The sequence below is a fragment of the Schistocerca nitens genome, chromosome 12, assembly GCF_023898315.1.
Source record: "Schistocerca nitens isolate TAMUIC-IGC-003100 chromosome 12, iqSchNite1.1, whole genome shotgun sequence".
In the NCBI taxonomy this organism is placed as follows: Eukaryota; Metazoa; Arthropoda; class Insecta; order Orthoptera; family Acrididae; genus Schistocerca; species Schistocerca nitens.
This window is the reverse complement of record NC_064625.1, coordinates 45,697,819-45,712,757: the sequence shown is the minus strand read 5'-3', so window position 1 is coordinate 45,712,757 and position 14,939 is coordinate 45,697,819. Positions and strand designations below refer to the sequence as shown.

At 44.2% G+C, this 14,939-nt stretch overlaps 1 protein-coding gene and 1 non-coding gene across 3 annotated transcripts in view; both read right to left on the bottom strand.

The window, feature by feature from the left end:
* LOC126215141 (all trans-polyprenyl-diphosphate synthase PDSS1) overlaps positions 1-14,939 on the bottom strand; it is an 831,585-nt gene that overhangs the window by 290,013 nt on the left and 526,633 nt on the right. The window lies entirely within an intron of this gene.
* On the bottom strand, positions 4,605-4,679 carry Trnas-cga (transfer RNA serine (anticodon CGA)). The gene has a single exon. It is a non-coding gene; the product is annotated as a tRNA-Ser (tRNA).

The window sequence follows — 14,939 nt, the reverse complement described above, 5'->3', positions numbered from 1 at the left end:
AAATCCCGCCTGTATTAGAATTCAACGTTGTGTGAGAATTTCAAATCAATCGGTGAAGAACTTTCGGAGATTAACGATTTCGATCGAACCAACATTTAAATTTTTATAGCATTTCACCTTTCCTTAGTCAGATACTACATATATACGAGATGGCGTTTCAGCTGATATGTAATAACACGTGGGTATTTGATTGCAGCGTTGTTTCAGAGTTTCAAAGCAATACATGAAGAACTTTCTGAAAGTTGAGATTTTGAAGAAACAATCATCTAAGTTTGTACTCATATAGAAACTGTAAATGCACCTAATCGCAAATCTCTGAAAGTTTTACACCAACTGCTCTGAAATCCTGACACAATGTTCGATTGGTATAAGTACATATTTTTTATTTATCTGTTTTTTAATACACGTAAAACAAAAATTCATATAACTTTAATAAATGGGAATCGTTATTACAAAAAGACTTAAAAAAGTACATATATCATACAGCTTATAATAATAGAATTCAATGCTGTGTCAAAATTTCAAAGCAGTCGGTCAAGAACTTGCGGAGATACACGATTCTAAACGAAAGAACATTATTTACATAAATGAACATATTTACTTTTCAGTCCTACAAGTCCAACCAAATCGACACTTTTTTTCAACAGGATCCTTTTTCCCTTTTTTTTCTTTTTTTTTCTTCTTCTTCTTCTTCTTCTTAGCTCTTCTGAGTGCCTCTGCGCAGCCATCCACTTATTTTTCTCGTGTGCCAATCTCTTCGTCTCAGAGTAGCACTTGGGCCTGCACCCTATGTCCTCAATTATTTTCTGGATGTATTCCAGTCTCTGTCTTCCTCTACAATTTTTGCCCTCTACAGCTCTGTTTAGTGTCGCAGAAGTTATTCCCTGAGGATTTAACACATCTCGTATTTATTCCTCATTTTAAGGCCTATGTTTGAGGCTAGTAGACTTCTTTGCCTTTGTTAGCTTGCTTTTATGTCCTCCCTGATTCGTCCGTCATGTGTTAGTTTGCTTCCGAGGTATCCGCATTCTTTAACCACGTCTACTTCACCAATTTTTATGTTAAATTTATTGTGATCTCATTTCTGCTTTTCCTCACTACTTCGTCTTTTGTCTATCGATCCATATTCTGTACTCACTTTATTCAACAGGACCTGCAATTTTTCTTCACTTTCACTGAGATAGCAATGTCATCACCGAATCTTGTCACTGATATCCTTCCACCCTCAATTTTAATCAGACCTTTTCTTTTACTTTCATCATGGCTTCTTCGATGTATATATTGAACAATAGGGCAGATGCTTTCAAGCCGGTTGTCCGATAAAAATGGTTCAAATGGCTCTGAGCACTATGGGACTCAACTGCTGAGGTCATTAGTCCCCTAGAACTTAGAACTAGTTAAACCTAACTAACCTAAGGACATCACAAACATCCATGCCCGAGGCAGGATTCGAACCTGCGACCGTAGCGGTCTTGCGGTTCCAGACTGCAGCGCCTTTAGCCGTACGGCCACTTCGACCGGCGGTTGTCCGATAATTCTCGCACTTATCAGCCCTTGCTATCTCGACAGACTACCAGTCTTTAACTAAAAATTCGTCTATGGAACAGAAAGAACTGTGAAGAAGAAATGACTGTATGCTAGATTTCAAACTGTGATTGATCATATACAAGGAATTTCTTTTCTTGCTGTTCGTTTTTGTTCAATCAGTACTTTGACATTATTCAGTGGATATACGCAACATATATTAGGAGGATGACTCATTTGTTTCCGAGTCTAGCATTTCACTCACAGCAGAAATCGTTGAATTTGGTTGTAAGCTGGAGCCAGAACACCATGCGGCATAGAGGTTGCGAGAAGATCGATAGGGGGCAAATACAGACTTGCAGGAAACGGGCCGCAACGCCCTCTTGGCCGCCAGTATTTAAGATCGCCGCCGCGGACCGGAAGTTCAAGTGTCATCAGTCGCAGCCCCGTGGGAATCGCAGTAGCAGTTAGCTCCGCCGCTAACTCACAGACAGGCAGCACATAGCAACCATAATTGTGTAAATAGTGGACAGTGTGCTTCACCAGCAGTGAGGCTAACGTGGATCATACAGAAGAGCTTGTACCACAAGGATATATCTTGAGTTAAATGAACACAATTAATGTATGCGTGCAGTTTGTGTAATAGAACATCCTCCCCTTGCTCCTATGGTACAGCTCTACAGAGACAACGGGACGACATAAAAGTTTGGGTACCTCAGTAAAACGCTTTTTCCAGACCAAGTTATCATCAGTATAACCATCAAAAAGTTTTGGGCATACTAGGTCAGTGCTTGTCAACAGCACCACCTAACTCGGTACGCCCATATGTAAGGACAGATTCATAAGTTTATAGCAAACACCTTGCACCAGCTGATATATTCGCTGTCATCTGTTCACGTATTTCCCAACTTCGCAGAACGTTCAGGGGTGGAAAAATTATTTTTGTACGTTTAGTAATTCCAAAATACTAACACAAATTCTTTACAGACGAATGGAAAAACTGGTAGAAGCCGACCTCGGGGAAGATCAGTTTGGATTCCGTAGAAATGTTGGAACACGTGAGGCAATACTGATCCTACTACTTATCTTAGAAAATAGATTAAGAAAAGCCAAATCTACGTTTCTAGCATTTGTAGACTTAGAGAAAGCTTTTGAAAATGTTGACTGGAATACACTCTTTCAAATCCTGAAGATGTCAGGAGTAAAATTCAGGGAGCGAAAGGCTATTTACAATTTGTACAGAAACCAGATGGTAGGTACAGGAGTCGAGGGACATGAAAGGGCAGCAGTGGTTGGGAAGGGAGTGAGACAGGGTCCTAGCCTCTCCCCGATGTTATTCAATCTGTATATTGAGCAAGCAGTAAAGGAAACAAAAGAAAAATTTGGAGAAGAATTAAAATCCATGGAGAAGAAATAAAAACTTTGAGGCTCACCGACGACATTGTAATTGTGTCAGAGACAGCAAAGAACGTGGAAGTGCGGCTGAACGGAATGGACAGTGTCTTGAAAGGAGGATATAAGATCAACACCAACAAAAGCAAAACGAGGATAATGGAATGTAGTCGAATTAAGTCGGGTGATGCTGAGGGAATTAGATTAGGAAATGAGACACTTAAAGTAGTAAATGAGTTTTGCTATTTGGGGAGTAAAATAACTGATGATGGTCGAAGTAGAGAGGATATAAATTGTAGACTGGCAATGGCAAGGAAAGCATTTCTGAAGAAGAGAAATTTGTTAACATCGAGTATAGATTTAAGTGTCAGGAAGTCGTTTCTGAAAGTATTTGTATGGAGTGTAGCCATGTATGGAAGTGAAACATGAACAATAACTAGTTTGGACAAGAAGCGAATAGAAGCTTTCGAAATGTGGTGCTACGGAAGAATGCTCAAGATTAGATGGGTAGATCATATAACTAACGAGGAGGTATCGAATAGGATTGGGGAGAAGTGAAGTTTGCGGCACAACTTGACTAGAAGAAGGGATCGGTTAGTAAGATATGTTCTGAGACATCAAGGGATAACCAATTTAGTATTAGAGGGCAGCGTAGAGGGTAAAAATCGTAGAGGGAGGCCAAGAGATGAATAGACTGAGCAGATTCAGAAGGATGTAGGCTGCAGTAGGTACTGGGAGATGAAGAAGCTTGCCCAGGATAGAGTAGCATGGAGAGCTGCATCAAACCATTCTCAGGACTGAAGACCACAACAACAACAACAGTAATTCCAGAAGTCTCTAGAAAGTTGAAGTCATTCCGCTCGAATAAATACAACCTCTACCAGTCAACCTAGCGAACTCTATAATGGGCTCTCCTTAGAAGAAGGGACTTTAGGGTTCATACGTAGTCACGCGATGTGTCAACATGTCAAGAACCTTAATGACGCGACCTTTCGTCACACACCGCGGAATTCTGTCGACCATTCTCTCAGATAAAATTATAATCTGTGGTCCGAACGTGCTTTATCACGTTTAAATTCTGATGCTATTGTTCTTTTGTTAGAAGACTTCTTTGATGCAGCTCTCCATGCTACTCCATTCCGTTCAAGTCTCTTAATCTCTGCGTAACTGCTACATCCTACATTTATTTTCACCAGTTTACTGTAGTGAAGTGTTAGTCTTCCTCTACACTTTGTACCGCCCACACTTCTTTCCAACATGAAACTGACTATTCTTTGATGTCTCACGACGTATCTTATCAAACCATCACTTAATTTAGTCTAGTTATGCTTAAGTTGTTTTCTCTCCAATACGCGTTCAGTAGTTCATCGATCTACGCTTATAATCTACGTTTCCTGTTCCACTCGCACAGAGAGCGAGAGAAAAACGACTGTCTATATGCCTCCGTACGAGCCCTAATAGTTCGAATCTTCGTGGCCTTTATGGAGATGTATGTATAAGATCGTCCTGGAGTCAGCTACAAATGCCGGTTCTCTAAATTTTCCAAACAGTGTTACTCGAAAAGAACGTCGCCTTCCCTCCAAGGATTCCCATTCGATTTGTCAAAGCATCTCCATAATCCAGAATGAGATTTTCACTCTGCAGCGGAGTGTGCGCTGATATGAAACTTCCTGGCAGATTAAAACTGTGTGCCCGGCCGAGACTCGAACTCGGGACCTTTGCCTTTCGCGGGCAAGTGCTCTACCAACTGAGCTACCGAAGCACGACTCACGCCCGGTACTCACAGATTTACTTCTGCCAGTATCTCGTCTCCCACCTTCCAAACTTTACAGAAGCTCTCCTGCGAACCTTGCAGAACTAGCACTCCTGAAAGAAAGGATATTGCGGAGACAAAGTCTGGAAGGTGGGAGACGAGATACTGGCAGAAGTAAAGCTGTGAGTACCGGGCGTGAGTCGTGCTTCGGTAGCTCAGTTGGTAGAGCACTTGCCCGCGAAAGGCAAAGGTCCCGAGTTCGAGTCTCGGTCGGGCACACAGTTTTAATCTGCCAGGAAGTTTCATGTCCATAATATTTGTGCGTTGATCGAACCTACCGGTAACAAATCCAGCAGCCCGCTCTGAATTGCTTCGATGTCTTCTTTTAATCCGACCCGGTGGGATTCCAAAAATTCGAGCAGTACTCAAGAATATACCGCACCTTACAGATGAACCACATCTTCCTAAAATTCTGCCAATAAACATTGCTCACATGTTCGTTCTACTTCATATCGCTTTGCAACGTTATTCCCATATATTTATTCGAGGTGACTGTGTCAAGCATTATACTACTAATGCCGAATTCGAAAATTATGGGATTCTTTTTCCTACTCATCTGCATCTTCATTTAAAGCTACCTGCCATTCAGCACACCAACCAGAAATTTTTTCTGTCATCTTATATCCTACTACAGTCCCTCAACGACATCATCAGCGACCAGCCACATATTGCTTATAACCCTGTCCGACACCACAGCATCACCAACGAACAGCCGCATATTGTTTACAGTCCTGTCGGTCAGAAAAAATTTGGAAATTTTGGTAAGTTCCTATGGGTCCAAACTACTGAGGTCATCGGTCCCTGGGCTTACACGCTACTTAATCTAACTTACGCTAAGGACAACACACTCACCCATGCCCGAGGGAGGACTCGAAGCTCCGCCGAGGGGAACCGCGCGAACCGGGGCAAGGCTCCTCAAACCGCGCGGGGTAGCTGTCCATCGGATCCTTTATGTCTACAGGGAATAATAGCGGTACTAGCACATTTTCGTGTGGCACTCCTGACAATACCCTTGTCTCCTCCGCATTCTTCTTTATCACCACGTTCCACAAGCTTTTATTCTATTCCCGTATTTACTGTTTACTGCCTACGTTTCAGTTTCATATAGCGCTAGGGTCCAGACAAATACGTTAAGTCTACCAGGAAAAGGCCAAACTTACATGTGGCTCCTGGAGAGCGAGAGTAGGTTTTTCACTGTCCACTGTAACATTAGCCGACATTGTCTTGCTATGTCCGTACTGCCACTTAGCCGAAAGCTAGGGAAAATATAGCTGATATTTCTCAAGGGTATATACAGGGTGATCCAAAAGTCAGTATAAATTTGAAAACTTAATAAACCGCGGAATAATGTAGATAGAGAGGTAAAAATTGACACACATGCTTGTAATGACATGGGGTTTTATCAGAACAAAAAAAAGTTCACAGAATGTTCGACAGATGGCGTGGGACAGCAAAACGTCAGTGACTGCGCATGGCAATCGTGTATAAAAGGAGCTGTAATGAGAGAGAGAATCAGATGCGCCAGCAGTCGCATAGTGTTGATGTTACTTGAAAAGGCGCTTTTAGTGAAGCTATATTATCAGAATGGGGAATGAGCTAGTTCAGCGTTACGATCCTATCGCCATAGGAAGGGGGTTCGAACGGCTAAAAGTTCGTTGGCAAATGCAGCTGTGGTGAGAATGATTTCGAAGTTCGAAGCCACGGGTTGTTTAGACGATAGACTCCTTAGTGGCCGACCGAGCACAAGGCGTAAAGCTGCTGAGACAGTTCAGGAAGAAATGGAGACTGTAGCGGGTTCGTCTATGCACGGGGAAGTCAGCGCTCGTGCAGTCGCACGTCGCACCGGCATTCCATACACTACCGTTTGGTTGGCACTTAGGCGTACCCTCCGATGCTATCGGTACAAAATGTATCGGCATCATGAACGATTTAGTGAAGCGGAGGGCAGTTGCGGTGTGGGCGTTTCAAAAGATGGCGGAAGATGACGATTGGTCGAGTAACGTGTTGTGGACCGACGAAGCTCATTTCACGCTCCGAGGGTCTGTCAACGCCCACAACTGCAGAATTTGGGCACCGAAAATCCTAGTACTGTCGTGGAAACTCCATTGCACGACGAGAAAGTCACGGTATGGGTTGGATTTACCACATCTTCCGTTATCGGGTCTTTTTTCTTCGAGAAAATGCGTGATTCTGGTTTTGTAACTGCTACCGTGACGGGTGAGAGGTATGCCAATATGTTACAGAATCGCATCATCCCCAGCCTGGCTGATAAACACCTGCTGGAACGTACGATGTTTATGCAGGATGGCGCTCCACCCCATATTGCTAGACGCGTGAAAGATCTCTTGCGCGCGTCGTTTGGTGATGATCGTGTGCTCAGCAGCCACTTTCGTCATGTTAGCCTCCCAGGTCCCCAGACCTCAGTCCGTGCGAATATTGGCTTGGCTTTGGGGTTACCTGAAGTCGCAAGTGTATCGTGATCGACCGACATCTCTAGGGATGCTGAAAGACAACATCCGACGCCAATGCCTCACCATAACTCCGGATGTGCTTTACAGTGCTGTTCACAACATTATTCCTCGACTACAGCTATTGTTGAGGAAAGATGGTGGACATATTGAGCATTTCGTGTAAAGAACATCATCTTTGCTTTGTCTTACTTTGGTATTCTAATTATTGCTATTCTGATCAGATGAAGCGCCATCTGCCGGACATTTTTTGAACTTCTGTATTTTCTTGGTTCTAATAAAACCCCATGTCATTCCAAGCATGTGTGTCAATCTGTACCTCTCTATCTACATTATTCCGTGATTTATTCAGTTTTCAAATTTATACTGACTCTTTGATCACGTAGTTCCACTGTACGGTTTACTGATGATGGCATACCGCTGGATAAAATGTTACTGGGAGACAATAGTTCCCCATTCGAATCTTCCGGAAGGGACAGCTTGTTAGATCCTTAATTTATGTGATCCATACAGCTTAAAATAAATTAGAAAAAAAGTCGCTTTGGATGCACTAGGGACTACATATTGTGACACAGTGAAGGGTCAACACTTTTAAAAGAGACTAAAGAGGGTCGAGGAGGTGGAGAAGAGGTAGAACAGAAGACGGAAGCCGACACCTCACTGCTCAGCGATGCGTCTGAAGAAGTCTTTAGCCTGGCACCAAGCGAGACAATGTTTCTCGGCAGTAATTACTGCGAAGTCTAATTGTTGTAGCTTTTGTCTTCTCACGCCTTTGCGGTTGGCTCGTCAAGCACAAAGCACAGCGTGGCGTTGCTTCATTTTTGTGTGCAGAGGAGGTGTGACGGCGAGTGAAATTTGTCATCGAATGCGAACCGTGTGTGGTGACCTACAAACGTAACCCTGTGCTCAAGCGGCTGTGCACAGTCTCGGAGCGACCGGCAGAAGGCAGCGGACCTCCTTCTCTCCAAGTCGAACAACGTCTTTGTGCGGACGTGTTGGTGGACCGCAGTGCAGCTGTTAAGTGAGGTGTCCTAACTGTGGGATCCAGGCGCGCGATGCTAAGTAGATAACCGGCGTGTGGGAAAATTGGCAAACAATAGAGAGTGAGAGATTAGATTCCAAGATGTCTCGAAGCCTCAATGCGATGCGTCCCACTGAAAAATTTTGACTCCCGCAATTTCAAGATATATAGAAGCACTATATTAAATTAAAAAAGCAAATAAGAGTTAGTCCGTCCACCTACCGCTGCTTAGTCCGACCACCTACCGCTGCTTTTCCCGAAAAGTGGTATGTCGTTGAGTACACAAAAAATCACCAGTATTCTGCTACCGATTCTAAGTTTTTGAAACTCTGCTCTAAAATGATGATGTAATCGGCGATCATATCACTATCTGAGCATTACGAATGGTCAGTGCTAAAGGGTGAAGTCTGAGACTGAATAACTCTATTTTTCGTTTTAATTTGTCTGTTTTCAAGGGCTGTAAATAGGTAAAGGCATATTATATAGACACATGTAACAGATTAGTTACTTTGTATTTTTACTGCAAATTATGAACGAATTCTTAAGTTTATAATTTATTACTAATAGCATAATTTCTTCCCTCTTTTATTATTTCACAGAAATGGCAGACAAATGTTTAATCTTACTTAATCGCTAGGACACTTCGTAAAATATTTCCAGACTAGGATTGATGCCATTCTGCAATACAACGGACGTCCCGCGACCATAGTATGAAACTACCATATACGCTAGAAGGGGTAAAACCTTGCATAACTGCATGCAGACGCGTACCAGCTAATAGGCTACGCTGCCTGGCAATAGGTACGTTATTGTCTCAGCAATGCTGTACCAGTTCTTATCACACGTTTTTGTTGCTCCTTTCTGTCAGCATTGTTATTACAATAGCATTGATTCCTTTTCCCCCTTTTCTATAAATATGCAGTATTTCAAAGCAACACAAAGTTCTCGAATAAAACGATTTTTCAAAAAGGTTTATTTAAAAATCGAAAAATTTAGCACTGCTGCTACGGCTAGTTGATATTTCGGTTTTTTTACCCCGTTATCAGTAAAAAATAAAAATACACCTGTTATAACCCACACCTAATAAATACTGATAAATACCGGTTACTCAGTACTAAAATACCGGTATCGGTCTTAACCGGTAGGTTTTCTCCATTCCTGCCCCAGGAAGACACTAAGTTACAAACGGCAAATTGGCATCAAGTGCAGTAAATGTCGATCGATAGCATTTCATCGCGACCGGACGAAGTACACAGTAGTAACGACATGAGTATTTCTCATTCAGAAATCGCATTTCAGTGTCGTTTATTTGTTAGAGTAGCGGTTCCCAAACTTTTTTCTAACAGAAGACTGACAGTCCTGGTACTTTGATGAAACAGCTATTTTATTTTTACGATTAACAAAATTGTAAAAAATGAAAATAACTTGTTTTATTCAGTGATTTACACAATTTAAATAATACGTATAACACAGAAATCATAGTAGAATTAAAAAAAACTATATTATTATCGTCTAAAACGTCGAAAAAGAAACGCCATATTTTAACAGTTTTTCGCAAAGCATTTATTCTCTCCCGCGTAACACAGCTTGGGAAACTTTGTGTTAGAAGGTTGTGTTGTGTGTAGTGTAAGCAGGAGGAACGTCTACGAGCACCAGTCGCAATTCGACAGCGGCAAGATCGTGGCTGTGGATTATAGTTCCACAATACTGCAGATCGTACTGTTCGGGAACTGGTGACTGTCACGTGAATATGGAATCGATGGATTCACGAGGGTCGTACTCAACGGCACGCATAATCTGACCAGTACCTAGCGACTAGCGCCCGAGGGATAATGTATTGTTTGCATGGTCTTACAGGATCCGACATCGGCGCCATGTACCTCGAGTAAGAAAATGGGCTTATCTGCAGCAAGTTTCCGTATGGACAGTGCGACGACATCTGAAGCGCTGCAGACTGTCCGTACAGCGACCACTGTTGCGACATCCCTCGACGCGGCAGCAGAAAGAGAGAGACATACAGTGGTGCCTCCAACGACAAATACCTCCGGTTATAGGTACAGCATCAGGATGGGTGTATCCGCGTGTGGAGCCATCCGTGTTTAGATTCCATTCGTAATCCTCACACAGATACATTTTGTTGCCCTAATGATACGGGAAGCTATTGGGTACACAGCACGAGCGCCTCTGGTTTGCATTGCTGATAACTTGTACAGCAGTCGTTACACACCTGTCGTGCTAAGGCCTGTCTTCAATGTCTCCATGACGTTATCTTTAACAAGATTACAGATGGCCGCTAGTTGTCCGTACTGTCCGCATCTACCTCGACACACAGTGTGTTCGATTACTTCCCTAGCCTGGATGTTTTCCAGATCTCTGCTTCGTTGTATTGCGACCAGACGAAACTACTTGTCTGGCCAAAACAATGGGTTCCTTGATTGCTCTGGGTGAAGGCTCATCACACTGGAGCACATGAAATTCTGGTTCACTTTATTACCTAAATGAATAAGGGATTTACTCAACTCTGACGCAGTTCTTTGGCACAGGAGTGTCCGATAATTTAAAACTGTCATTGACTGTGATAACATCTCTTGATGCATTAAGTAACGAACTGTTCTTTTGAGGTACCTTGTTCGACATTCACAGCAGTACAAGTTCATCTGAAACTTTAACAACGCGTTGGTCTTACACAGTGATGCTGATTACTGTGGCTGCGCCGGCCGCTGTGGCCGAGCGGTTCTAGGCGCTACAGTCTGGAACCGCGCGACCGCTACGGTCGCAGGTTCGAATCCAGCCTCGGGCATGGATGTGTGTGATGTCCTTAGGTTAGTTAGGTTTAAGTAGTTCTAAGTTCTAGGGGAATGATGACCTCAGAAGTTAAGTCACATGGTGCTCAGAGCCATTTTACTTCGGCTGCGCCTACTAACTGCGCTGAGCTCTCGCATACTCGACACTATATTTACCTCAGTGAGAGGGCGCGGCAGTGCTAGGGGCATCTCCCATACGATGTTGCGGATTGTAGCGAGCCCCCGCTAACGTCTGTGGTATTGATTCGTGTTGTCACGTTTGGCCTGGCATCACAATCGCTGGACGATCCCACAAGTTGAAGACCTCTGGTCATGGGTAGCTAAGAGACTGGATCCCCACCACTCCGTTGCCTCTAGGACTGATGAACTCTGGAACTGAACTGAAGCAACATGGAATGACGAACCCGTATGTCATCCAAACTCAGTATGATTCTGACGCATTATTTTTGCCACAGCTGGTATCTATGTGTACTAAATGTCGCTCCCTTTTTACCATCTGCCTACAAATTTTATCATGTATTCTTCATACTGTACTGTACGTGCACAATAAATGAAATACGATTTTGCTATCCTTCTAAGTAATTTTAATGATTGTATCTGGAATGTATCGAACACGTCTATTTTTTATTAGAGCGACTAACATAGTTCATCGGAAGTGTGGTGTCACCGCTAGACACCACACTTGCTAGGTGGTAACTTAAATCGGCCGCGGTCCTGTAGTACATGTCGGACCCGCGTGTCGCCACTGTGTATTCGCAAACGTAGCGCCACCACAGGGCAGGTCACAAGACGGACTTGACCTCGCCCCAGTTGTACGGACGACATAGCTTGCGACTAGACCTACCAAGTATTCCTCTCAATTGCCGAGAGACAGATTAAATAGCCTTCAGCTAGTCCATCGCTACTACCTAGCAAGGCGCCATGTGTATCATTGCTAATTGCTTACTACTATGCAAGAGATGTATTTCAACAAGAACAAGACTACATTAAAGTTAAGTATATTAAAATCTCTCTTCTTTTCTTTATAGTTTTTCATCCAGTCTCCTGTTTCAGAATTTACGCCCGTCTGCGTTAGTTTCGCGTGCACCTAGCCACTCATTGTGTCGAGACCTTAGGGAATCGACACAACAATATTTTGGCGACGAGGATGGGATGCCGCGCCCACGTTGCAGTCTTTGTGTTCTATTTGCTCTAAATTGCTTGTGTCATGGCTTCGCCGCATTCTCCAGATGTACTGTCCGAATTTTTTCGCTTGCAGAATCAGCAGACGCAGGCGTTATTGGAAGCCCTTGGACAGCTCGTCCAGGGTCAACGTGCGCTGCAAACCGATGCGGCACCCGCCGCTTCATCGCTACCGCAGCCACACAACGCTGTCGCACCGCCATTTAGGCCCTTTGAAGACACAACCGAAAGCTGGACTGAGTGGGCCGATCAGTTCAACTTCCACCTCACTGCTTATGGAATTCAAGGTAAAGAGCGGCAGCCGTTTTTGCTTTCTTGTGTCGGTGTGTCTACCTACCGTGTGATAGTGAAATTGTTTCCCCGACGCGACGTCGCAACTCTGTCCTACGAAGAAATTTTGTCTGCTTTAGATGCCTATTTCAAAGAAACAGTTAATGTTGTTGCAAAACGGTATACGTTTTTTCGTACAAAACGTACCGCCGGTCAGACTAATAGGGAGTGGGTAGCAACTTTGCAAGGACTTACTAGAGACTGCGCGTTTGCCTGAGAATGTGGCCTCCCATATTCAGATACTATGGTGCGTGATGCAATTGCACAGAACGTTTCTGATGTTCGCATACGGGAACAGATTTTGAAACTCGTTAATCCCTCCCTTCAACAAGTGATAGACATATTGGACAGGCAAGACACACTTGACTTTGCTCAGGCATCGTTTGAAACTTCGCCAGCAGTGTGTCACATTACTCGGCCCGCCCGGCCCGCTGCACGGGACGCTAAGCGGCCCTCGCGCCCGACTTCGCTGCGGCCGCCTAGCTTGCAACCACGTGCGCCGCGTCAGCAAGCAAATGCAGTGAAATCTTGCCCGCGGTGTGCAACTAGACATTCGCGTGAAAATTGCCCGTCACGCCAAGCTATTTGCTTTTACTGTCACAAGAAAGGACATGTACAAAGTGTTTGCCAGAAAAAGTTAAGATCAGACAATCACACAAATTCCAGGCCCTTTGCTTCGCGCCGGAATCGAACCCAGGACAATCCGGCTCGTGGACCTTCGCCCATGGACATTCATGTCGTTCATTCCCACCCGTCCAGTGACACTTTAGCTAACAGTGACTGTGTTCGTCCCACCCAAAGTGTGCGTCGACGTCGCCGGAAATCCCGTAAAGTTGCAAGTGCTTCTGGACCTGTATCAGTTCAAATTGCACGAGACAGTCGCTCTTGTCGTCAACAAGACAATAAACTTTTTGTGGACTTAGACTTTGCAGGAACAGTGATACCATTCCAGCTCGATACCGGAGCTGCAGTTTCCTTGCTCAATCACGACACGTACAAACAACTGGGCGCCCCGCCATTGCGTGCCGCAAATGTTACGTTAACTAGTTACTCAGGACAGCATATACCTGTGTTAGGACAGTGCAGCCTTCTTGCAACATACAAGGGACAGACAAAACTTGTGTCATTTTATGTTCTTCGTTCCTCTAGTGCAGTGAACTTGTTTGGTTTAGATTTGTTTCAATTGTTTAATTTGTCTATAGTAAATCAGGTCCTATCAGTGAATCAGACTGTGCCTTCCGCCAGTGTTTCTAGTCTTTGTGATGAAATTGCAGACATTTTTGCACCGGGCCTTGGTTGCGCTAAGAACTATGAAGCGCATTTGGAACTGAAAGATAACGCGCAACCAAAATTTTTCAGAGCGCGCAATGTTCCCCACGCATTGCGTGATGAGGTCGCAAGAACATTGCACGATTTAGAATCTCAGGGTGTCCTTGAACGTGTGCAGGCTTCTCTCTGGGCCTCACCCTTAGTAATTTTGCCAAAACCTTCCGGCAAATTGAGCCTTTGTGTGGACTTCAAGGCAACTGTGAATCCACAACTTGTGACTGCTACTTTTCCTTTGCCTCGCCCGGAAGATCTTTTTGACAAACTGTGCCCGGGAAAATATTTTTCAAAATTGGACCTAGCAGATGCGTACTTGCAAATACCTGTGGACGAAGAATCCCAGCGCGTCTTAGTGGTTAACACGCATCTTGGCTTGTATCGCTTCAAAAGACTGCCATTCGGGTGTGCATCCGCCCCTGCTTTGTTTCAGCAATATTTACAAACTATTTGTGCGTCGGTCCCTACTGCTGCGAACTATCTGGACGATATTGTGATCTCAGGAAAGACAGAAGCCGAACATTTGCAGAATCTCCGGACCTTATTTCAGGTCTTGCGTCAGAATGGTCTTCGCTTGAGGAAGGACAAATGTGTGTTTTTTGCTCGTGACTTACCGTACCTGGGCCATGTCCTTAACGCCCAAGGTATACATCCGAGTCCAGAGCACCTTCGTGCCATTCAGGACTTGCCGTCACCGCAGAACTTAAAACAGCTACAGAGTGTGCTGGGTAAGGTAAATTATTATCACCGATTTGTGCGCAATGCTTCTTCCATTTCAGCTCCGCTTCATCGCTTACGCCGTAAAGGTGTTCCGTTCGTCTGGACGACGGAATGCGAACGCGCCTTTCGCCAGTTGAAATCGGCGTTACTTTCCAATACTTGCCTTACGCCATTCGATCCCCGAAAACCCCTTTTGTTGATGGTTGATGCATCGGATTTCGGGATCGGTGCTGTGCTTGCGCACAAGGATGGCTCGCATGATCGCCCTATTGCCTTTGCGTCCAAATTGCTCTCATCTGCGCAAAGAAATTATTCACAAATAGAGAAAGAAGCTTTAGCTCTCGTGTTTGGTGTTACCAAGT